The 23,998-nt window shown below is 42.8% G+C and overlaps 1 long non-coding RNA gene across 1 annotated transcript in view; it reads right to left on the bottom strand.

Annotated features, from left to right (window-relative positions):
* The window catches only part of LOC141370195 (uncharacterized), a 127,215-nt gene that overhangs the window by 100,587 nt on the left and 2,630 nt on the right, over positions 1-23,998 (bottom strand). The window contains exon 2 of the long non-coding RNA XR_012374040.1: positions 21,136-21,301. This is a non-coding gene — a long non-coding RNA (uncharacterized lncRNA). The remainder of the gene's footprint in view (positions 1-21,135; positions 21,302-23,998) is intronic.

Here is a 23,998-nt window from a genome sequence, read left to right on the forward strand (position 1 = left end):
AGAAAGTACTGGAATAACCAGTGTATGGCAAGTGGGACGAGAAAAAGGCGTGAGCAGTAAGACCATGAACCTAGCGTACAAACGGACAGGGTGGGGTCTAAGATGACCCGGGGCCCGTCGCTCAGTAAGCAGATGACCAAAGAGAAAACAGGGCCATGGGAGTCCATACAAAGGGCAGCATGAAACGGTGACGTCAGGACACCATGGAGAGAGAAAGATCAATACAAATATCTGTGAGGAACAGGCACATCAGCAGCAGTAATAAAAATAATCTTTATGGCAATAATTTTATGAGATAATTTTGATGGCAATAAATCTCTTGCATGATGAGGAAGAGGACAGATGGACATAGGAAAACCCCCAAACCCAAAATAATAGGGCGGCTCTGTCCTTGCTGCTCATGAACAGAGAGAGACATCATGACATGCTCTCCCACAGGAAGAAATAAAGATTAAAACCACAATGATTCCCCATTCATGATCTTTATTGTAGTTGAAATGTCTCAAGTTATTTAGTAGAAATTTAATGTTTGCCTATAGTGAGGTAGTTATGTTCAAATAAAGATGCTCTTCTTTCTTATGTCCCTGTTGAAGGACCCCCAACACGGTGGTACCGTGGCAGGAATATGTGACTTGGAGGGAGGGGACATATGGCTCCTGTGTCATCTAGTCCAGAAGACCGGGCATATATTGCTATAGCTACCATCCCCCAAATAAGTCCCTTGTTACTCAAGTCTTCTGTGTTTCAGAGCCTTAAAACAAACAAGAAAACAGAAAATACTACATCCCGATTCTCAGCTAAGTTCCCAATAGCTGAGGGTACAGGATAGGGGCTCTGGAAGCATGAGGTGCCACGGTGCCTGAAGGTCCAGCAGGAAACCCAGGCCATTTGCTTTCCACCATATTTGAACAGGAGGTGTCTGTGTCATGCGTTCTTTCAACGTGGACAGGTGCGTACCCATTTACAAGATTAAGACAAGAACTGAGCTCACTCTTGTAACACCCTTTAAAGGAAGCAGAGATAGAAGTGCTGACCACAAACTTGAGCTGGCTTTTGCAGTTTGAAAATGGACAGCCAATCCACGTTATTATTACTCCTGAGCTTTAACCACTAGTGGTAATGTGTTATTGCCAAGGGAATTTTGATATTTTGTGGCCCCACCTGTAAGTGTAAAGAATAGAACTGAAAATGACCCGGGGCCCATCAACCACTCATTGCCTCCCACGCCGTCACTGCTCTTCACCCAGGAGGGCACCGCTCGAGCAGGGGCGGCGGGCTACACCACGGAACCCCTGCTCCCAGGAAAATGAAAGTAAGCATCTGTGGTGGAAACGAAGGGTTAAAAATGAATTAGTACCATTCTCTGTACTGAGAGTTTGTGATACAGGGTGTTAGTAGTTTTCCAGAAAGAGATTTTATACATATTGAGAAATACCGCAGCGGGTAGGAAAACCACCCGCGCTGGAGTCCACCCACACCTTCTGATTTTTTGCAAGGAAGCAATACCGCAGTGGGTAGGAAAACCACCCGCGCTGGAGTCCACCCACACCTTCTGATTTTTTGCAAGGAAGCAAAGTCCCTGCACTGGACCTTGGGGACTATTTCTCATTGCCCACAAAGGCTGCTGGAGGAAGCCAGAAGCAATGACATTTTTGAAAGCCTTGCTCAGACCCAACTCGGTGTACCAACCAGGGTTCAATGGAGTGAGCTTCTCCCTTCCATCATCCCCCAGCACCCTGGCCCTATGAATGTCCTTAAAATCGATCCATTCTATGAGAACTCTTTCTCCTTGGTGGTAGCCTGTCATGTAGTTGGGGCTGGAGCCCAACTCTAGTCACAAAAATATGGCAATAAGACAGGAACTCAGGGGAAGTGGGAGTCAAAATTTGTAGGTAGATTGTCTGCAAGTTTCTGATTATCTTCTTGCCACCCTCCCCCTCCTCCACAACCTCCTCACCCCTACACACCCTCTTCACTCCCCCATCCCACCACCATCCCCACCACCATCATTCCCACTACTCTTCTTCAGTATGAGAGGGAAACAACTGGCTGTGTATATACTGGCCTCAGCAGACCAGAAGCTGTCTAACCAAATACCTACAAAAGTCATGCAGGTAACAAAAATCATAAAGCCCTGCTGAGCATCAGGCCTCCTGAAAAGGCATTCAAATTCAGGGCCTTTGGTTTATTTGCTTGCTTGCTTTCTGTTTTAACGCTGTGTTGGCCAAACAAAATACATCTGCAGTCCAAATCTGACCATGGGCCGCCAGTGTATACACTGGGATGCAGACCAGGCTTTCTTTCGTGCACAGCTTTTAAAGTAAGTACGTAAGGTTGAGGTCCTAGAGGAGTGAGTCTCACCCTTAGTTGTACATTTGAATCACCCAAGGAGTTTCAAATATACCCATAAATGAGTTCGCAATTTTCCCCTGGACCGATTAATCCAGAATCTGAGAGTAGGGACTGGGCATCAGTATTTTTCAAAAGCTTCCCTAAAGAGTCTACTGTTCAGAGGGGTTGAGGACCACCAGGCTGCTCGCCGCTGCTCTCTGGAACCCGAAGAAATAGAGGCAGCCCGGAGAAACAAGCCTACAGGAAGGGCCCTCAAGTACACTTTGTGGGAGGCCCCATTTGGAGAAGATACTTCCAGGGGTGCTGCTGGTGGTAACCCATGTATTTCCTTCAGACTTCTCCAAACCTGGCTCATTTCCTGGGACCCGGCCGGTGCCAATCTCAGACACTGCCTTGAGAACTCCATCTAAACATGTCTTTGTAACCTTTTGCCTCATCGAACTACCCACCTTCCAACAGTTCTATCTACCACCAAACCCAAATGATAAGAATTAGACCTTGACCTCCAGCAAGGCAGGGCTCCAGCCCCCTCGTGACTCCGGGGGACGTGGTGGTTAAGTAGAGCAAACAAAGGATTAGAGCCAGAAGAAATGACATATAAGGAAAGAGGAGAAGGAGGAGAAGCCTGGCTAAGTGGCAGCTAAGGTCCTGGGCCAGCTACAACCCCCAATCAGACCTTAAAAGCCCAAACATGGTCACAATGAACTGGGTATTACTGTCAAATTATTAATGCCACTTTATCAAAATAGAATGTACTATCAGCTTAAGGCTTAAGTGAGTTACTTCTTCTTAAAATGGTATATCCAGGGTCCCCCCCCTTTTTTTTTTACTGGACTGTACAAGATGTAACTCAGAAATGAATCTAATAGAAAAAGTACTCTCTGCATCTTCCATAGCAAAAAGTACTCTCTGCATCTTAAAATCTGAATGTCAGCCTGGGACGGAGAATAACCCAGCTTCCATTTTTGAGATGTGATGAAACTGGGGCCCAGGAAGGTGAAATTACTTGTTCAAGGTCATACAACTACCTTGTGGCAAAGCTAGAGGTGGTATCAGGGTCCATAATCAACATGCACAGCTTCTCAATCAGGGCATTCATCTTTGCTAGGTCTGGATACAGCCTGAGAAGCCTGCACAGTGGAGCTTTCTGGAAAGCCTGCTAGTCTACAGGTCAGAGTTGGTACCTGAAACCTCTTTTCATCTCTGCTCTAGGGTATAAACTGACAGACAAGGTAACCCTAAAAGATACATTTCACTATACCCCATATTTGCACATGCAGAGTCCATGAGAACGTTCCTACCACTGCTATCTTCGATTGTGTGGGTGATTCAGAGTGCCCTCTTGGGGGAGGGAGTTGGGACACTAAATGGAAGAAAATGGCAAATTTCAATCCTCCAAAATTTCAAATGTAGCCAGATAACCACATAATTGACTTGAGCTTAAAAAAAAAAAAAAGATCCACAATTGAATACTCAATCCACCAACTGCTGTAATGAAAGGATAAAAGCCATTCTCATCCCAGCTCATCATTAACAATCAAGATTAAAAAAAAAAAAAAAGTAGAAGCCATTTTAATTCTGTCTTCCTGTCTCTGGACACTCAATCCCAATCCCTGACCCGTTTATTACCTGACTAGGGGTTTGGCCCTCCACCAAACACTTCTGTCTCTCTCTCAAGCTTGGACATTACATTGACCTCCAGGTTCCGCGGTGGTTCTCCCCTTCCTTCTTCCATAGATTCTCTCTGGCCCACATCAGATAGAAAACCGAGGGTCTCTAGATAGGAGCTCAGTCCCCAGGAGAATATTCTCTGTTCCTTCCTCCTCTTCCCAGTCTTTGCCTGGCTCATCTGAGCAACACCACTGCCCTCACCGGTCTGTCCCCCCTCGCTTGGGGCGATGCCTCATTTTCTCGGAATCATCTTTTTTCCCTCAAATACGTTTCTCCATCACGTATTTTAGTAATTATTCATTTATCCATCTGCCTCACCCAGCCAAATATGCACTTCCTGAGGACAGATACTATGTTTCTCTCATTTTGTACTCTCCGGCATCCAGTAAGTGTTGTGCTCCATGAGTCACTACACAGATGCATGAAAGAAGGAAATAAAGGCAAAAATGAAAAAAGCAGCGTGACTATCTTTGTTTATGTGAATGGTTCTTTCCCTAAGGGAACCAGACATTTTGTCCAACTGTGTGTACAAAAGCACAATTAGACAAGAAACATTTCAAAACACAATTTTCCAAGGGTTTCTTCTTGCTGCTTATGCCAAAAACAAGAACCCAAAGAACCTAAAGTTAACATTGATTTTAGATAGCATTTGACTGTTGGAGGTAGAATTAACAGAGACTTGGCCCTAATAAGAATCAAGGTAAAACAAAGTCCGAAATGCCCCCAAATATCTCCTCCACCGCTTTGTTACAGAACCCGAAACCTGTTGGCAATAGCCGCCATTATTCTTTAAATTTCGGAAAACAGTGATAATTCAGCAATCATACATTAAATACCTATGAGTCATTAGATTTGGACATTTTACCCAAGATGTTTCTCACTTACAGACACAGAACACTGACTGGTTCATTCAATAGCGTGGGGTTGTTTACTTGATTAAACAAAAGGAAATCCCATCTCTTGGCAAAGATCAGGGGTCTAGGGGACATGGGCAGGAAAGTTTTACTGACCAGTATTGTTCAGTTAGAAACATTTACTTTGACACTGTCTTTTTTGGATGACACCTTCTATTGGCAGAGATTTGCACAAGAATTTCACTTTCTTTAAGTGAATGGTACATTTTCATAAAGGAACAAGTCAGGCTTGCCATGCACTGCTTAGGGAGTAAATATCCCGAACCATGAGGATTGGTGCTTCTGCATGGCTGTTAGGACTCTGGGGAAGGTGATGCCATCCTCACATTCCTCGAGGAGCATCTCTTATAGGATACAAAATAAATATTTGCAAACCTCAATGAGATACCACCTCACACCAGTCAGAGTGGCTAAAATTAACAAGTCAGGGAACGACAGATGCTGGCGGGGATGTGGAGAAAGGGGAACCCTCCTCCACTGTTGGTGGGAATGCGAGCTGGTGCAGCCCCTCTGGAAAACAGTATGGAGGTTCCTCAAACAGTTGAAATTAGAGCTACCATACGATCCAGCAATTGCACTACTGGGTATTTACCCCAAAGATACAAAGGTAGGGATCCAAAGGGATACGTGCACCCCGATGTTTATAGCAGCAATGTCTACAATAGCCAAACGGTGGAAAGAGCCAAGATGTCCATCGACAGATGAATGGATAAAGAAGATGTGGTGTATATACACAATGGAATATTATGCAGCCATCAAAAGGAATGAGATCTTGCCATTTGCAACGACGTGGATGGAACTGGAGGGTGTTATGCTGAGTGAAATAAGTCCATCAGAGAAAGACATGTATCATATGACCTCACTGATATGAGGAATTCTTAATCTCAGGAAACAAACTGAGGGTTGCTGGAGTGGTGGGGGGTGGGAGGGATGGGGTGGCCGGGTGACAGACATTGGGGAGGGTATGTGCTATGGTGAGCGCTGTGAATTGTGCAAGCCTGTTGAATCACAGACCTGTACCTCTGAAATAAATAATGCAATATATGTTAAGAAAAAAAAAAAGAAGAAGAAGATAGCAGGAGGGGAAGAACGAAGGGGGGTTAGTCGGAGGGGGAGACGAACCATGAGAGACGATGGACTCTGAAAAACAAACTGAGGGTTCTAGAGGGGAGGGGGGTGGGGGGATGGGTTAGCCTGGTGATGGGTATTAAAGAGGGCACGTTCTGCGTGGAGCCCTGGGTGTTATGCACAAACAATGAATCATGGAACACTACATCAAAAACTAATGATGTAATGTATGGTGATTAACATAACAATAACAAAATAAAAAAATATTTGCAACTTATTAAATAACTACTTGAATTTTAAAAAACTTAATACAGAGTGTACATTTCTCTCATTCTCCCTAGAAGGCTGTGTACAGCTCTGTAACTTCTATCTTTCCCACTGTGGGATCTTTAACTTCTAAAACTCCAGAAGAGCCTTATGAAAAATCCCTTCCCTTTGGATTCTATACCAGAACATTTATCCTTAAGTGAGTTACCTATTTCTTCCGTGTCAAATTTTTCACTCTCTAAAATGGTTGTGGAGTCTGGCTCTGCTTTCTAATCAGTAAGTAACATGTGTACCCAAAAATATATATCCACAGACGAAGTTACATATGATAACTGGTGGAAGTCTTATTCTGTTAATAAATTATAAATAGAGACTCAAACCTCTTTGGTCTAAAACCCAAGCAGTTTAAATGATAGATTTGGCACTTTAAGCCCATGTAATAATAAGAAATTATTTACCTGCTCTGAAATTCACTCTTCCCTCTATAAAATGGAAATAAAACCAAAATATCTTGCACAGTTGTTGTAAAGATAACATTAGATGATCCACAGAAATACACTTGGCACACTTTCTGGTACATTGAGTTTTTAAAATGTTAGTTTCCTTTTCAAGTGCTATTTATTATTATTTCTTAAATTTATATTTGCAGCTCTTGGGACATAATGTGAATAAGTATCCTGAGACATACAACTTACCAAGACTGAATCAGGAAGACATAGGAAATCTGAACAGAACAATTACTAGTGCAGAGATTGAATCAGTCATCAGAAATCTACCACCAAAGAAAAGCTCTGGATGAAATGGTTTCACATGTGAATTTAGTAAGACATTTAAAGAAGAATTAATGTCAATACTTATCATATTCTCCCCCAAAAAATAGAGGAGGAGGGAACACTTTCAAATTCATTTTATGAGGCTAGCACTACCCTGATACCAAAGCCAGGAAAGGTCACTCCAAGAAAAGACAACTATAGGCCAATATCTCTGATGATGTAGATACAAAAATTCTCAATAAAAAACTAGCAAATCAAATATAGCCACACAATACAAGGATCATTTACTGTGATATAGTGGGATTTATCCCTGGGATGCAAGGATGGTTCAACATACACAAATGTATCTGCTACATCACATTCAGAGAATAAAAGAAAATAATTATATAATCATCTCAATAGATGTAGAAAATGAATTTGACAAAATTTAACATCTGTTCATGATAAAAACTCTTAACAAATTAGGTACAGAAGGGATGTAGCTCAAAATAATAAAGGCCATATATGACAAGCTCATAGCTAACATCATTCTCTATGGTGAAAGGTTGAAAGCTTTTCCTCTAAGATCAAAAACAAGACACAGGTGCCTACTTTCACACTCCTATTTAACATAGGACTAAAAGTTTCAGCTAGAGCAACAGGCTAGAAATAAAAGGCATTCAGGGGCGCCTGGGTGGCTCAGTTGTTTAAGTGACTGCCTTCAGCTCAGGTCATGATCCTGGAGTCCCGGGATCGAGTCCCACATCGGGCTTCCTGCTCAGCAGGGAGTCTGCTTCTCCCTCTGACCCTCTTCCCTCTCGTGCTTTCTATCTCTCGTTCTCTCTCTCTCTCAAATAAATAAATAAAATCTTTAAAAAAAAAAGCATTCAGGACTTAAAAAGAAGTAAAATGGTCTCTATTAACAGATGACATGAATATATATATATACACACACATCCACATACCTAAGGACTCTACCAAAAAACTGTTAGACCTAATCAACAAACTCAGCAAAGTTGCAGAATATAAAATATACAAAAATCAGTATCATCTCTACACAATAACAATGAATTATCTGAAAAATAAAGAAAATTATATCATTTACAATAGCATCAAAAACAGTTAAATACTTAGGAATAAATTTAATCAAGGAGGTGAAAGATCTCTACACCTGAAAACTACAAGATAGCAATGAAAGAAATCTAAGAAGACATAAGTAAACGGAAAGATATCTCATATTAATGTACTGGAAGAGCAGTTAAAATGACTACATTACCCAAAGCTATCTATAGCTTCAATGCAATCCCTATCAAGATTTTAGTTCCATTTATTACAGAAGTTAAAAAAGATTCTAAAATTTATATTGAATTACAGAAGACCCCAAATAGCTAAACCAATCCTGAGAAAAAAGAACAAAGCAGGAAGCATCACACTTGCTGACTTCAAGCTATGTTACACAGCTACAGTAATCAAAACAATATGTGGTACTGGCATAAAAATGGAGACTAACAGAAGAGAATCAAGAGCCCAGAAATAAATCCATGCACAGACATTCAACTAATATTTGACAAGGGAGCCAAGGATACTCAATGAGGAAAAGACAGTCTCTTATAATAAATGGTGCTGGGAAAATGGGATATTCACATGCTAAAGAATGGAACTACGCCCCTATCTCACACCACTCACAAAAATTAACTTGAAATGGATTAAAGGTTTAAGTGCAAGACAAGACTGGAAACCACAAAACTCCTAAATAGAACAAAGGAAGGAAGTTCCTTGATACGGTCTTGGCAATGATTTTTTTGGATATAACTCGTAAGACACACCAACAAAATAAAAAATAAACAAGTGGGACCAGATCACATTAACAGCTTCTGCACAGCAAAAGGAATGATCAACAAAGTGGAAAGCAACCTATGGAATGGGAAAAAATATGTGCTAACCATATATCCAATCAGGGGTTAACATACAAAATATATAAAGAACTCCTAGAACTCAGCAACAAAAACCCCCCAAATAATCCAATCTAAAAAATGGGCAAAGGACCTGAATAGACATTTTTCCCAAGAAGATATATGAATGGCCAAACAGGTACATGAAAAGGTGCTCTGCATCAGTAATCATTAGAGAAATGCAAATCAAAGTCACAATGAGGTATCATCTAACACCTGTTAGAATGACCACCATCAAAAAGCCAAGAGATAACAATTAGTGGTGAGGACGTGGAGACAGGGAACCCTTGGACACTGTCGGTGGGAATGTAAACCTATACAGCCACTTGGAAAACAGTACGGAGGTTCTTCAAAAAAATTAAAACTATTACATGGTCCGACAATCCCACTTCTGGGAATATATCCAAAGGAAATGAAAACACTATGTCCAAGAGATTTCTGCACCCCCATGCTCATACAATAACCACATCAGGGAAACCACCTAAGTGCCCATCAACCATAAATGGATAAAGAAGTTGTGGTATATATACAAAAAGGAATATTATTCAACCATAAAAAAGAATTCCTGCTGCTTGCAAAAACATGAATGACCTTGAGGGCATATGGTACGTGCAATAAGTCAGAGAAAGACAAATACTGTCTGATCACACTTATATGTTGAATCTTAAGAAAAGGAAAAAAAGGAAGAAACCAAACTCATAGAAAAGCAGCTCAAACTTGTGGTTCCTGGAGGCAGACGGTGGGGGAGGGGAATTGGAGGAAGTTGGTCAAAAAGCACCAACTTCCAGTTATAAGATAAGTAAATCCTAAGGATGTAATGCACAACATGATGACTTACAGCTCACACTTCTATTGAGTATATTTGAAAGTTGTTGAAAGAGTAGATCCTAAGAGTTCTTATCACAAGAAAACATTTTTTTTCTTTATATCTATATGAGATGATAGATGTTAGCAAAACTTATTGTAAGCATCATGTCACAATACAGGTAAGTCATTATACTGTCCACCTTAGATTTATGCAGTGTTATATGTCAACTATATCTCAATAAAACCAGGAAAAAAGGTATCATAGAAGCTGAATGGTCAAGAGTATTTTCTAGGTCACCTACTCCAACCTCCTTATTTTGCAAAAGAGAACAGTGAGTTTTAGTACTAATCCAAGGTTACAAACCAATTAGTAGCCAAGCACAAACTCAAATTCAGGTTTCTGGATCCCAAGTTCAGAGCTCTTGGGATTAGACTGCCATAGAAGCTATATTGATAAATTCTCATGGATCATTTATCAGAAATGGGATATTTCTGGGATATTATCATAAAATATGTGTGACAGGACTTCATATGCTGGATTTGGGACCTGAAGTTAGGGAGAAAGGAGTTGCCAAATATCAAAGTCAATTCTAAGGGGAGAGAGCTGTGGGGGGGGTGGTTAGTACGAGGAGGGGGTTGCAAGACTTTAACTATAACCGATGGCTAGGATTGTTGGAGGAGGAGACGTAGCACCAAAATTATAAGGGGATTTTTGAGAATGGTCAGTTTCCAAAAAGATTACCTTGCCTGTGGGGGAGGAATAAAAATGCCAAAATATATCAGGTTGTGTCCTTTGTTCATTTGTTCTCTCATCTTTGCTGAGATGTGGTGAGATAGAGCTCTCTGAAGTTTTAGAATAAACATACACAAACACCATCCAAATTCCATAGCTTGTAAATCCCAGGAAATGAATATTAAACCTCCTTCTCCCTCCCTACACACAAATTCTAAGTACAGGTCAGATTTCATTTTAAAACACTCTGAGAAACTGCCCCCAATTCTGCCTTCTCCCCTTCTTCTTCTTTACGGACTTCTGTCTGAAATAAAATGGATCATCTAGGCTTTATACGTTCAGCTATTTATTACGACTTAATGTCATATTAACTGAGAAGAAACCTCCCTAAAAGGACTACTTCACAGAGATATACTCAGACTTTAATAGCCCAAAGATATGTTTTCCAGGGTTCCTTCTATGGAAGTTTATCCCTTGCTCTATATACACAGTCATGGTCTTATGATGGCTGGTAACTGACCCTGAGTACAGAAATAAATGTTGGTAACCATGTTAACCTATTGTAAGACCAAGGCTCCACTTGCAAACACACACACACACACACACACACACACACACACACACAATTTGAAGCTGGGGATATTCACTCTGCAGGTTGTAAACCCTGAATCACTTATTTACAGGGAGAAATGTGAATTTTACATGGTTGATGATTTCATCTGTCACTTCAAAGTTTGTCAGCCTTATTAAACTGCGTTCTAGAAAGGGGAGATTCAACTCAAACTCTTATCCTCAAAAATTATAATAAACCACTTGGGTGAGCATCATTTATATAATTATTAAGCCTCTCTATAATGATTATATTTGTATTTCTGTAAGATCTCTTTTGTATGAGTATGAGCAGGAAAGTTAGAAGAGTTTCAGAGGGATTAAGTACACAGAAATGAATCCATTCCAGGCAATAATTTGGAAAGTCCTGTTTGAATCTTTATGAGAACAGTAAGTCCTAGAACTTCTATTAGCCGATAGAGTCCCTTCATATGAATCAATTCAAGGGGCTGGAGAAACACTCAACAATGTTTTGTTTTGTTTTTTTTTTATGCCGTGGTCAACCCTAGAAAAACTAAGCTACACCTCCCAACTTTTCCCAACTTCTCTCCTTTTATGAGAAAAAGGGCAAGTGCTTGGAACAATTCCCCACCAAATGTTCTTCCACAGGACAGTGGTTCTCAAACTTGGGTGAACTTCAGAATCCCCTGGAGGGCCATTAAACTTACCACCCCAGGATTTCTGGTTTAGCAATGCTGGGGTAAGGTCCAGAAATTTGCATTTCTAACTAGTACTCAGGTGATTTTGGTTCCCAGGGACCACACTTGAAGAACAACTAGAATGTATACATGTATAATTATATATGGTATATATGTGATGCAGAGAGAGAGAGAGAGAGAGAGAGAGCGAGCACAAACCAGAGAAGCACATGTGGAAATGTGAATCATTGCTGAATCTGCTAACAGGTGTTTGGGAATTCTTCACTCTTAATGCAACTTTCCTCAAAGTTTGAAATTGCTTCAAACTAAAAATAAAAAAAAAACCTATACCATGAAACTAAAACTATTTGATATCTGGAAAAAGAAATCCATAATGAATAAAGTTTCCTTGGGAACTTGTCTTGGGTTTGAGCCACACCCACTAATTAATAGGCAACTTACTTCCTTCTTGACTCATAATTATCAACAAATTATCAACAACTATCAATACAAGACTCACAGAGTCTGAGGACACATATGGATTTCTGAAGCAAATGTTTGCATAAGCAATTAGAACTTGGGCTTTGGAGCCTGACAGTCCTGGTGCGATTCCTGAATCAGCCATTTACCAGCTCTGTGAGGCTGGGAGTCACCATCCACACCATACAGAGTGACTGACGTCCCATGTAGCTGTGCAACACTGGGGCACTGATTCAACCGTTGTGAACCTTAATTTCCATACCTGAAGAACGGGGGAATAATAATACCCAGAGAAATCATGGAGATTAAATGGCAGTGCTGGTAAAGAGCTTAGCACAGTTGCTGGGTCCACAGTAAGTGCTCAAGAAATGGCAGCCTTGCTGAAGAAGAAAGAAGAAAGAAGAAGAAGATAATGATGGAGGATACTGGAAACCATAGATTCTCCTGAAGGAGAAATCATCTCCATGGTCTCTTCCAGTACCAATGCTATCACCTGGAGCCTGTTCCATTTAACAAAGACAACATAGGCTTTTCTCCTTTATTATTATTTTTTTCTCCTGGGAGGCCTGACAAATTTAGCTATTTAACTTCTGTCAAAGAGAGATTTTAGAATTTTCCCACCCTAACAATAAAAAGTGTTTTCTTTGAAGTGGAGTACCATTTCTTGGAGATGTCAATACCTAGAACCTTGCTGATAGGCTTCTGCAGGCTTTATTTCTCCCAGGACATAGTGCACTGGGAATTTTCAGGAAATAAACACTATTTACCTACCTGAAGAGCAAGGAGGACGTTGTTGGAAAAATATGTACTAGGCAGCCAATGCGATTGGTCAGATGAAAATAAAATCAGAGAAGCAAGAAGTTAGTCAACAAGAGAATGAATTTCAGGATGGGGATTGAGAAAAGATTTCAGAACTCTAACTTTGAGTGGCAGATGTGTATTAACATTCTATTTCCAGCCAAAAAGACCAACGAGAGAGGATTAGACTGGGAACTCCAAGAACTGTTCTACTCTTGGCTAAACCTGAGTATCTCTGAGGCCTTAGCAAATCACGTACCCTTCTGGCTTTCTATGACATCAAGTCTAAAATGAAAAAGCTGGACTATATCAGGAGTTTCTCAGACTATTTGTTAAAATCAATTTCATGAGAATCCTCCGGTGAAAACCAAATAAATATAGAGGTGTTCTGGGAAAGTTGGGTAGTTGAGTCTGGGGATGATTGCACTCACCTTCTTCCTCTGGCAGCTCCAGAGGGAAATCAGAGGGAATTCAGGGTTCCTTGGAGCACAGACTGAAAACCATCAAATTGAATGAAATATCTTCCAACTCACACACTTCACCCTCTAGCTTTGATCTATTTCCTCAGAGGAGTGACCATATTTGACAAGTTATGTAAAGTTTTATTCCTCAAAGTCCTTCAGAGGCTCCTTTATCTCCTGACAGCCCTGCATTATTAGCTAGCTTTGTTCATGGGCAAATTTTACTGGCTATTAGGTCAAGGCTTTTGAGGGAGATGAGGTCAAGGCCAAGATTTAAAATTCGCAAAACCTTGCCTCCAGTACAGAGACTGAAGTAATTTGTACATCTGTGCCAACCCTTAGTGTTGTAATCTGTGCCGATTTTCTTTGATTCATAGTTTTTCCTACCCTTCCAAATAACTGGGTTTCTAGAGCTAGTAGCCATGTAGGGTGAAACAGCCGTGAAAAATTTCATACAACTTATTAGCTGCAGAGAGAAGTTGCTGGAATGCCTAGAGGGGAAGCAGATGGTTTAAAAATACATACTTTCCTGGTGAATTTGGGGCTCCTTCCTATGAGAAATTATAGATTATATTTTCGTTGCTATACATTTAGTCAGACAGATGGCACAAGGCAGAGAACAAGGATTCTAGAGAGTTTCCATGGCAATAGCTGAAGAGTCTTGGCCTATTTGTAATGACGCGTAGAACAGTATGGAGGCTGGAGGTGAAACCAAAGGGACTCGGTCTGCAACACCCACTGATTGTAAGCGATTTAAATGCCATTGGTCGAGATCCCTTTGTCTAAAAAGCAATCTCCTGGTTATTGGGCAGGGGAGAGGGAAGTCAGAGACAACAAATTATTGGCTTTCCTTCCAGAAGTTTATAGTACTGAGAGAGTATGTATGGATAATATAAGAGCACTAATGAAACCAGTGAATGTGTCATTACTATAGGGTTTCCTTTAAACAAGAGTTGTCCACTTAAGCAGTGGCAAGAATACAACCCAAGAATGAACCCTGGGTTCATCAACAGCTTTTTTATTTGTACATCATGTAAGAGGCATCCTAGCCCTGTGGCTGAGAATACCAGTTCAGAGCCACACAGCCTGGGTTCAAGTCCAAGCACTGCCATCTCTTAGTTGGTTGATTTTGCCTAAGTTAGTGAAGTGTGCCGTTACTCAGTTTCCTCATCTGCAAAAATGGGAATAACAATGGTATTTAGCCGAGATGCCCTCAACAGACAAATGGATAAAGAAGATGTGGTCCATATATACAACGGCATAGTACTCAGCCACCAGAAAGGATGAAGACCCAACTTTTACATCCGCATGGATGGGACTGGAGGAGATGGATGCTAAGTGAAATAAGTCAAGCAGAGAAAGTCAATTATCAGATGGTTTCACTTATTTGTGGAACATAAGGAACAGAATGGAGAACAGAAGGAGAAGGAAGGGAAAAATGAAGGGGGGTTGAATCGGAGGAGGAGACAAACTGTGACAGACGATGGACTCCGGGAAACAAACAGGTTCTAGAGGGGAGGGGGTGGGGGGATGGGTTAGCCCGGTGATGGGTATTAAGGAGGGCGTGTATTACATGGAGCACTGGGTGTTATACGAAAACAATGAATCAGGGAACACTACATCAAAAACTAATGAGGTACTGTATGGTGACTAACATAATAAACAAAAACAAAAACAATGATGTTTAGCTCCCAGAGGGGGTAAGAGGACACTATGAGTTAATGTATAAAAAGGGCTTGAGACAGGTAGGTGTTAAATATTATCAAGAGGTATGAGCCCTTAATGCAACTCTGTACACTAATTTCTTTTTTTTTTTTTTTAAGATGTATTTCTTTATTTGAGAGACAGAGGGATAGGGAGAGAATCCTCAAGCAGACTCCCTGCCGATTGCCAGAGCCCAGTGTGGGGCTCGATCCCGGGACCCTGAGATCATGACGTGAGCCGAAACCAAGAGTTAGATGCTTAAGCCACCCACGTGCCCCTGTACACTAATTTTCAAAAGGTAAAACTTATCTGACCTGAAGTAGGACAAGAGTAGACTGGTTAAGACCCAATTATCTGGTTCTATAACCTCTGGCAAGCAATTTCATCTCCGAGGCTCAATGTCCTCATCTGCAGAACAGAGAATGCTGTATCCACCCGCTGTGGTCACTTCCTGGGGGTGAGATGGACCCCTCACCCAAAATGTGGTTTGGATGTTGACACTGATGATGCCACACGGATTCCATGAGGCTCTAAAAAGGTTTATAAGTCACAGAATTTCTGAGGCATTCTGGGGAGCATTAGGTGGGTAGGCAAGCAGGTACAAGAATGGTTTGGGGGAGCAGGGAAAGGACACTGGGTTTGGAGTCTAAGGGGAGAATTTCCCCTTGCAAATGGAGTTTACATGATTTCAACTTCCAACCAGTGCAAAAGGAGGGAACACCCGAGCTTTCTTTTCAAGCCTGTCAAGATGTGGGGCAGAAGGGCGGGGCTTGGAGGCTGTCAGCAGCTAAGCATCATAAGTGGGCTCACTTTATTATACAGCTCAGAGGATTATCGTGAAGATTACATGAAATTATACACATACAGACTTTGGTTCAGTGGCCAGTGAACAGTAAATAATCAATGTTACCTTTTGAAATAAACATCATTCCTTAAAAAAAAAAAATCACTCGATTTAAAAACTCACCAAAAAATGCAAGAAACAACGTCTGCTTTTTCCTTGTTCTATTTGTTTATTCTAGATGCAATTTTTTTAAAACTTCAATGTAATCTCTACATGTGAAGAAACAGTTGCCAGCAGTCCTCCAGCAATGGAAAGGCTGTGATCTCAGAATTCTATTTTAAATTGATTGTTGCTTGGAACACTTTTTCCCATAGAAGCAATGTTATAAATAGAATGAAGTTCCCTGAGGAATGCTCCAATTCTTCCTCAACTGTAGTATAGCTGAAACAGTCCTTGATAGAGCAGGGAATTCTGACTCCTACAACACCTGGACCTCTCTGACCCCAACTTCTCCTGGTTCAAGGTGACTCCAAGTGAGACTGGACTCCAAGATTTTGGGACTCCTGGGTGGGAAAGAGCTCACTGAATAGGAGCTGAATGGGGCATGGTGTGGCTGATGGGAGCCCATCCACAATTGTGACTGTACTTCTCATGACAACCTCCAAATCAGACCCTAAGGGGATTGCCTTGTCAGGCTTTAGAGCTGTCCCACATCCCTGCGGTTGGAATGGGGCTCATAGTTTTGAATGGAAAGGATGCTTCAACTCTCAGCCACTGGAGGGAGGGGTCAATCCAGATGCAAGACCCGAGTACTCCAGGCAGACCTTTGCCTAAGGTGAGCGGAAAATCCGGTCTTATTTTCTGGATCAACTCTGAATGCTTGAGATGTACTTGTCCAGGATCTGTCTTCCCGCTGGATGATTAACTGTCCTGTGTCCTATTTGCTTCTGTGGCCCCAGCACCCAGGACAGTGCAGATATTTCAGAATCCTCTGCCAGCTTAATGACTAAATAAATGAAGTTAGTTTAGCAAAGCAAACTCTAGGTGTAGAAGGTATGAACAACAGTAAGAGCCCCTGGCTAAAGTTGAAAATTTCTGAAAGACTTGGTATTTAGGAGAACTGTTGGGGTATGGGCACTTTTGGGTGGAATATCTCTTTGTATGTATACATCTAACTTCTTTATGGAAACTGTTACACAAGAATGTGTATGTCTGTTTAACTGTAAGGTTTTTTGTTTGTTTTAGTAATCACCATCTGGCTGGAATTTTCAACCAAATTCATATCAATTGAGCAGTACTATTTTTTAAAAAGTCATTTTTGAGAGAATCTATAGCACATTTCACTGTTAATGTTCTCCTGACACCACACCACGAAATAAAAGCATTTGATGTTCTTCCTTTTAAAGCTATTTTTTACAACTAATTTTTCATATAAACACGGCACTGAAATCTATTATTCCTTTAAATGCAGCCATGTTGTTCAGCCTTCCGGTAACCAGCGCTCAGTGGGGAGGTGACTCGCCTACACATTAGTAGTCACGTTGAAATGCAATATCCCAGACCTTTAGTTCTGACTCTACTCACTCGCAAGGCTTGTGCCCCCCAAAGTCAAGGTCTAAAGAATGACCCTGGGAAAAGTGAGATCTGGTGTAAGAATAGAAGCACACAAACTATTTCCTCATCCTCAGGCGGTGAAGTCTGAGAGAGCTGACACTTCCTGGCAGACGGTAAGCAATCATTAATTATTTTTAATTTTATTGTTTTTTTGTAGGTTTCATGCCCAGCATGGAACCCAACGCAGGGCTTGAATTTATAATCCTAAAATCAAGACCGGAGCAGAGAGCCGGATTCTCAACCAACTGAGCCACCCAGGTGCCCCAACTGGTATTATTAAATCATTAAGTAGCTATTATTAATATTCCCTCTGGAGCCAAATTACAGGGATTTTTGTCTGTTTGCTGCAAAATCACAAGTGTCTCTTGGAGTAGTACCTGGCACATAACTGGGACTTAGTACTCTTGACTCGTAGTTTATATAGCTCATATATAATTTATGGACTCCCCGACTATTCTTACCTCATTTTCTTCCCTTGATCCCGTGTAAGTTCAGTTCTGCCCAACTCCTGACGGCCAAACTTTCACACTTACCCAGATTTCCTCGGATTGACCAAGATACTGTACAGGGAGTGTCAGCTTCTGGCTCTTTCCTGCCCTTTCACCTTTTTAATACACTCTACCACCAGCCTCACTGATACTTTCAAATATTTATCACCTATGAGGTAGGCAGTATTCTAGGCCTGGAGACACAAGGGTGAGGAAGAAAGGCAGGCTCTCTTTCCTTTGTGGGACTAGGCTAAACTCACCACGGTATCTTTTCTCTTATTTTATTGAGACCCAGAGTTGAGAAGAGACAGAGCTTCATCCAATGAAGGGGTTGCAGAGTCATGAAGGGTTAAAACCATGGGTAAACTGCGTAGACGCTCAGCCCTGACCTCTTTGCAACACCCTTGTCAAAGCAAGGGGACCCCCCCACCCCCCGCCTCATCCCCATCACTAACACATAGACACACTCTCTGCTTGCCTTCCAGTGTGTCCTCCCTTTCACATCCCAGGGCCTAGTTGTGAGCTGTCTAGGGGAGCATCATGACCACCATTTTCCACGGAAATCCTCTTCTGTGTCAGATCCTTCATCTTGAGCTGCTAAAATAACAATCACAATGTTCTTATTCTTTATTCTGAGTCAAGCCCTGGGCTCTAGAACACCATGGTTGCCCTAGAGAATGGAGTCAGGATGGCAAAGTTGTCCTCCTTTAGTCTAGAAGAGGATTGTACTTATTTTCTTCGGCGTACAAAGGGAAGAAGGAAACAGGAGCTAATGCTCATTCTGTGTTTACTTATGTCTATGGTCAGCATATGGCAGAAGTATTTTTAGACAGATGTAATGTGTAAAATGCAAACCGACCTTACAGTATGCATCAGAATCACCTGAAAAGCTTGTTAAAACACAAGCTGGACCTTATGTGGGACCTCGCTGGGACCTCTCCCCTGAGTTCCAGAATCATTAGTTCTGGGGTGGGCCCTGACGGTCTGTCTTCCTGGAGAATGCTGACTATGCTGGTCAGGAGACCATGCTGTCCTCCATAATTCTACTGTTGCCAATTATTCCCTAAGAGCAATACTAAGCTGTCTCTGTATATACTTGTCTTTTTGGTATGCTTGTAACCTTAAGTATCATGGAGCATGCTCCTTTACTTTCTATGCTGAAGACCTAATAGTAGCTTTGACTCCCAAATATTCACACTTGAGAGCCCAGGTAAAGCTTCATTTCAGTCTCCTGCGACCAAACACCCCACACCAGCCATTAACTTCCAAAATTACATGGCGGCTTGTTGAAAGTTAATTCCTCCTGAAACTCCATGATAACACCAAAATCGGTCCCATGAGCTCTTTTAAAAGGTTCACCTCTACACATAGATTCCACTTTGTATTGCCAGACGTTTGGGTGTTTCAGAAGACACCAAAGCTTTACCACATCATAATTATGCCCCACGAGAGTAAGATACGTCCTCTACAAGTCCCTGGACTTTTCGTAATAAGCTTTGTACTTGGTAAAGGCTCCAACATCTGACTGCCACTCTCTGTGTCCTGTGGGGGTGTGGGGGAGGAGATAGCAGGGTTTGCATGATAAAAATAAAGTACTTCAAAGGCTGTAAGCTCCTTATAGTAATAAACACAATTTGAATATTAAAGAAGCGAAATTGCATGCTAATCACCATAGACCACAGTAAAATTTCCCGCAAACTCTGCGATTTTACAAAACAGTGGGAAACTAGGCACAGCTTTTACCAATAAATGTGTATTTCAAAGTTAGATGCCCCTGGTTGTCATGACTTGCCCAGCGCACCTTTCCTCCAGAGACCCACAGGAAGCAAAGGGCAATCTGCTCTAAATGTCATGCAGATGCATCACAAAGACACTGTCTAGATGTTCAGAAAGGTTATGTAAGGTCATGCCCTCATGTTATTTGTTATAACCAAGTACCACCTCATTATTAGGTATTTCTATTTTTAACTTGATGCAAGTTTTTGTTGTTTTTGTTTTAAGTGGCCTCCAAGTCCAGCGTGGAGCCCAACGTGGGGCTTGAACTCAAGACTCTGAGATCAAGATCAGAGTCAGACACTTAACCGACGGAGCTACCCAAGCGCCCCGATGCAGTTTTTTAACTTGAGTTTATTTCGAAAGGAAACCATGTCTCTAACTGTAAATGCGAAATCAGTATAACTTGCCATAAGTAGGAGGTAACTCTGAAGATGTATACAACACATGCAAAACAATGTCATTAGCTTCTAGCTTGATTCTCTTGCCTGCCAAAGTCAAAGATTTGCTCTCTGTTTGTTAAGAGGAAGTGGGGAGGGAAGAGAAGGTGTTACAAAGGTGTTAAAAAATACGTCAAAACCAAAATATAAAGACAAAACAAAGAAGAAAAAATAAAACTTAAAATAAGCACTAATACCACAGTGAGACCTTCTCCTCAACATAATCCTGATGAATGAAAGACGTTTAAACGTAATTTTCTTTTTTTTTATTTTTTAAATAATTTTTATTGTTATGTTCATCACCATACATTACATCATTGGTTTTTGATGTAGTGTTCCATGATTCATTGTTTGTGCATAACACCCGGTGCTCCACGCAGAATGTGTCCTCTTCAATACCCATCACCGGGCTAACCCATCCCCCCACCCCCTTCCCCTCTAGAACCCTCAGTTTGTTTTTCAGAGTCCATCCTCTCTCATGGTTCGTCTCCCCCTCCGACTTACTCCCCTTCATTCTTCCCCTCCTGCTATCTTCTTCTTTTTTTTTTCTTAACATATATTGCATTATTTGTTTCAGAAGTACAGATTAAACGTAATTTTCTTATTAAACGTACTTTTCTTATGATGTACTCTGGATTCCAAAACCCATTTTGTCCCTTCCTTGCCCTGGGTCATCCAAGCGCCCTGAGCCTCAGTTTTGTAGCTCAAAATGAGAAAAGCCTCGGAGATTTAGACATAACATACAGGAAGCCCAGCACGCAGTAGGTACTCAAATCATTATGGTCAACGGTCGCTTCTCGGGAGCAGAGAAAAGTCATGTCTTCACATACCTTAGTTCTGTGCTGGATGTAAGCACACACAGAGGCTCTCTCTCGTGTTCTTGCTTCAGCCGAGGCGGGGCAGGCTGGGGGGTGAGGTGACAAATCACATTCAGCCACGACAGGTGATGGCTGGAGGGCTGAGGACATGAGGAATCTGCTCATCCGCTGGGGGGTCCTAAGTAGGGGGTAAGGAGAGAAGGAAACTTCAAATCGAAATATCTGAAAACCGTAGGAAAGTAAGAGAGATCACAGGATCCATTCCCCACATCAGGTCTCAGGTCAGGACTCTGAGCCTCAGGGTTGTAGGAACCTGCCCAAGGCCCATAAGCAGTGACAGGCAGCCAGACCCAGGCCCCTCCGGCCACACTGTGCTCTTCTCACCCGGTGCCCTCAGTCTCCTCCCGACCCAGCCACACCAGGCCCCTCAAAGTTGCAAGACAACTCAAGCCCTATAACCCTTAGTTCCCCAAGCTGGGCTCCAGGATCTTAACTTCCAAAGCAAGTATTGGCTTCAATGTGATCCACTAATTTGCGATAACAGTTGTAACCTTTCTTAAAGGCCAGAAAAATGTGACCTTTTTTTGCCAAACCCTGATTACATCCCTTCTCCCCCACAAAAAATCCATACCAAAGAGAATAGATCCACTTAGGGCTTTGCTCTGTCTCAAGAGAATCAAAATTCCCTTGATTCCCTAAAGACAGAACTTGCTGGGCTGCCTGGGGTGGAAAAAGGCCCGGCCTTCTCAGGCCCCTCCTCGTAGGTAAATGAGGATGAGGGGAACGAAACAGGAGCCTGAGCAACAGGTTAAAAACCCAGGGCGGAGCGGTGCATATAAGTTCCAGAAAAAAAAAAAATCAGGAATGGGAAGGCATCACACCTCTCTCATCGAGAGGGGCCGGGTGAGGGTGCCGGTGGCCCGGGCAGGGAGACAGAGGAGAAATTTAGTCCCAGGACAAAAAATAGCAGGAGGCGGTACTGGAGACAATAAAAGTTTTCAACATCAAATCTCATGCTCATGCTCATTTTGGGATCCCTTCTCAAAAAAGGGTCTGGATCTTTGTGATGGGGGGCGGGGTGGGGTGGGCGTGGAGAGTAGTATTTTCATACAAGGGTAGCAGGCAAAGGTCCACCAGGACCTGGCTGGGAAGGTAAAGGAACAAGACACTGGCTAGTGGGGATTGGGCTCACTGAGGGCACTGAGGGCACCTGGCCCTTTTCAAAAAGGTGGTTGAGGTGCATCTCCTTGGTGGGTACTGTGCCCGACCATGGACAGCAAATTGCCAGATGTGCCTGTTACTAGGATCTTATCTACCCTTCTGCTTTCTGCAGAGTGGGGCTGGGCGGGTCGTCTTTGTCCGCGGCCAGTAGGGGGCACCAGAGGGCGCCGGGGAGGGCAGGAGGTGGGCGCAAGGGTCTCGAGGCCTCCAACTGGCTTGTTGGAACCACCGGCCTTGCCGCAACTGCCCCCTTCACCCCAGCAGCTACAGCTGGTTGTGGATCCCAGCTCTCCCCCCCGCTCCAGACTCAGCCTGGCTGCACCTGCAAAAGTACCCACGGCTGCTGGGGCTTGCTTTCTCAGGGGACCCCTGTTCCACAGACCCCCTTCTTCCAGCCTCTGGATTTTGATAACCCCTCATTGGGTCCCTCCTTCCTCCAGCTCCAGGAGTGGGGGCTCCTTCCTGCAGTTACTACCTACACATCCCTTTTTCTCCTGTCAGCCTCACCAACTGTCTCATGAATCCCCCTTATTAAATCCCAACTTTGAGTCCCCCCAACTTTTTGTGGGGAAAAATCAGGACGTGTGTCTGAAGACCAGATGGAGCCTTGTAGCAGACACAGGGGTAGCCCCTGAGGCGGAGCTGGGGCACCCCCCTGCAGCTGCTGGGAAAGCCACCTATGGGCAGCTCCCTGCAGCTCCCAGCCCCCAGGAGCCCCCTCCACTAAAGCAATCTACCTGATGTGGGAATAATCCCCTTCCCGAAGCCTGGCCCCTGGCCTCCGTGTGGGACTCCTCTGGAGGGCCGGCCAGCTCCAGAGCTCCCTGCAGGCTTGGCTGAGACCTCTGGGTGGCAGCCCCCTTGTGGGTCAGCTTCTCCCCTGCCTGAGGACACCTTCTGCACTTCCTTCCAGGGTACTCCTTAGAAGCCTGCTCTGGGCAGCTTTTCCATCTGCGTGTCTGTTCCCAGAGGCCCCGACGTAAATAAGCCAAGGCTGCTCTGGTTTGATATATAGAGCACGGCCCTCATTCAGGAAGCATGTGAAGACAGAGAAACCCTTTATTTCACCAAAAAGCATTCGACTAGAACAAGGTAGGAGAGGAATAAGGGCCAAGCAAAGAGAGGGAGAGTAAGTGGGAGAGTATGTGAAATATTAAGTGGAAATAAAGTAAATAGTACCCAGAAGCAAAGTGGTTTTAAGAGCAAAAGGACTTCCAGGGCGCCTGGGCGGCTCAGTCGGTTAAGTGTCTACCTTCAGCTCAGGTCATGATCCCAGGGTCCTGGGATCGAGCCCCGCATTGGGCTCCCTGCTCCATGAGTAGCCTGTTTCTCCCTCTCTCTCTGCTCCTCCTGCATGCTCTCTCTCAAATAAGTAAAATCTTAAAAAAAAAAAAAAATCACATTATGAAGCCCCTAATGGAATACTTGATGCAGGCATGAATCATCAGTGGATACTAAAACCACTGGGTGTAGAGATTACTTTAAAAAATAAAAAAAAAAATTTTTTTTTTTTAATTGAAGGGTTGCCTGGATGGCTCAGTGGGTTAAGCATCTGCCTTCAGCTCAGGTCATGATCTCAGGATCCTGGGATTGAGTCCCACATAGGGCTCCTTGTTCAGGGGGAGCCTGCTTCTCCCTCTGCCTGCTGCCCCCC

The sequence above is a fragment of the Callorhinus ursinus genome, unplaced genomic scaffold (assembly GCF_003265705.2).
Source record: "Callorhinus ursinus isolate GAN/ISIS: 27379988/994484 unplaced genomic scaffold, GSC_fseal_2.0 scaffold28, whole genome shotgun sequence".
Classification (NCBI taxonomy): domain Eukaryota; kingdom Metazoa; phylum Chordata; class Mammalia; order Carnivora; family Otariidae; genus Callorhinus; species Callorhinus ursinus.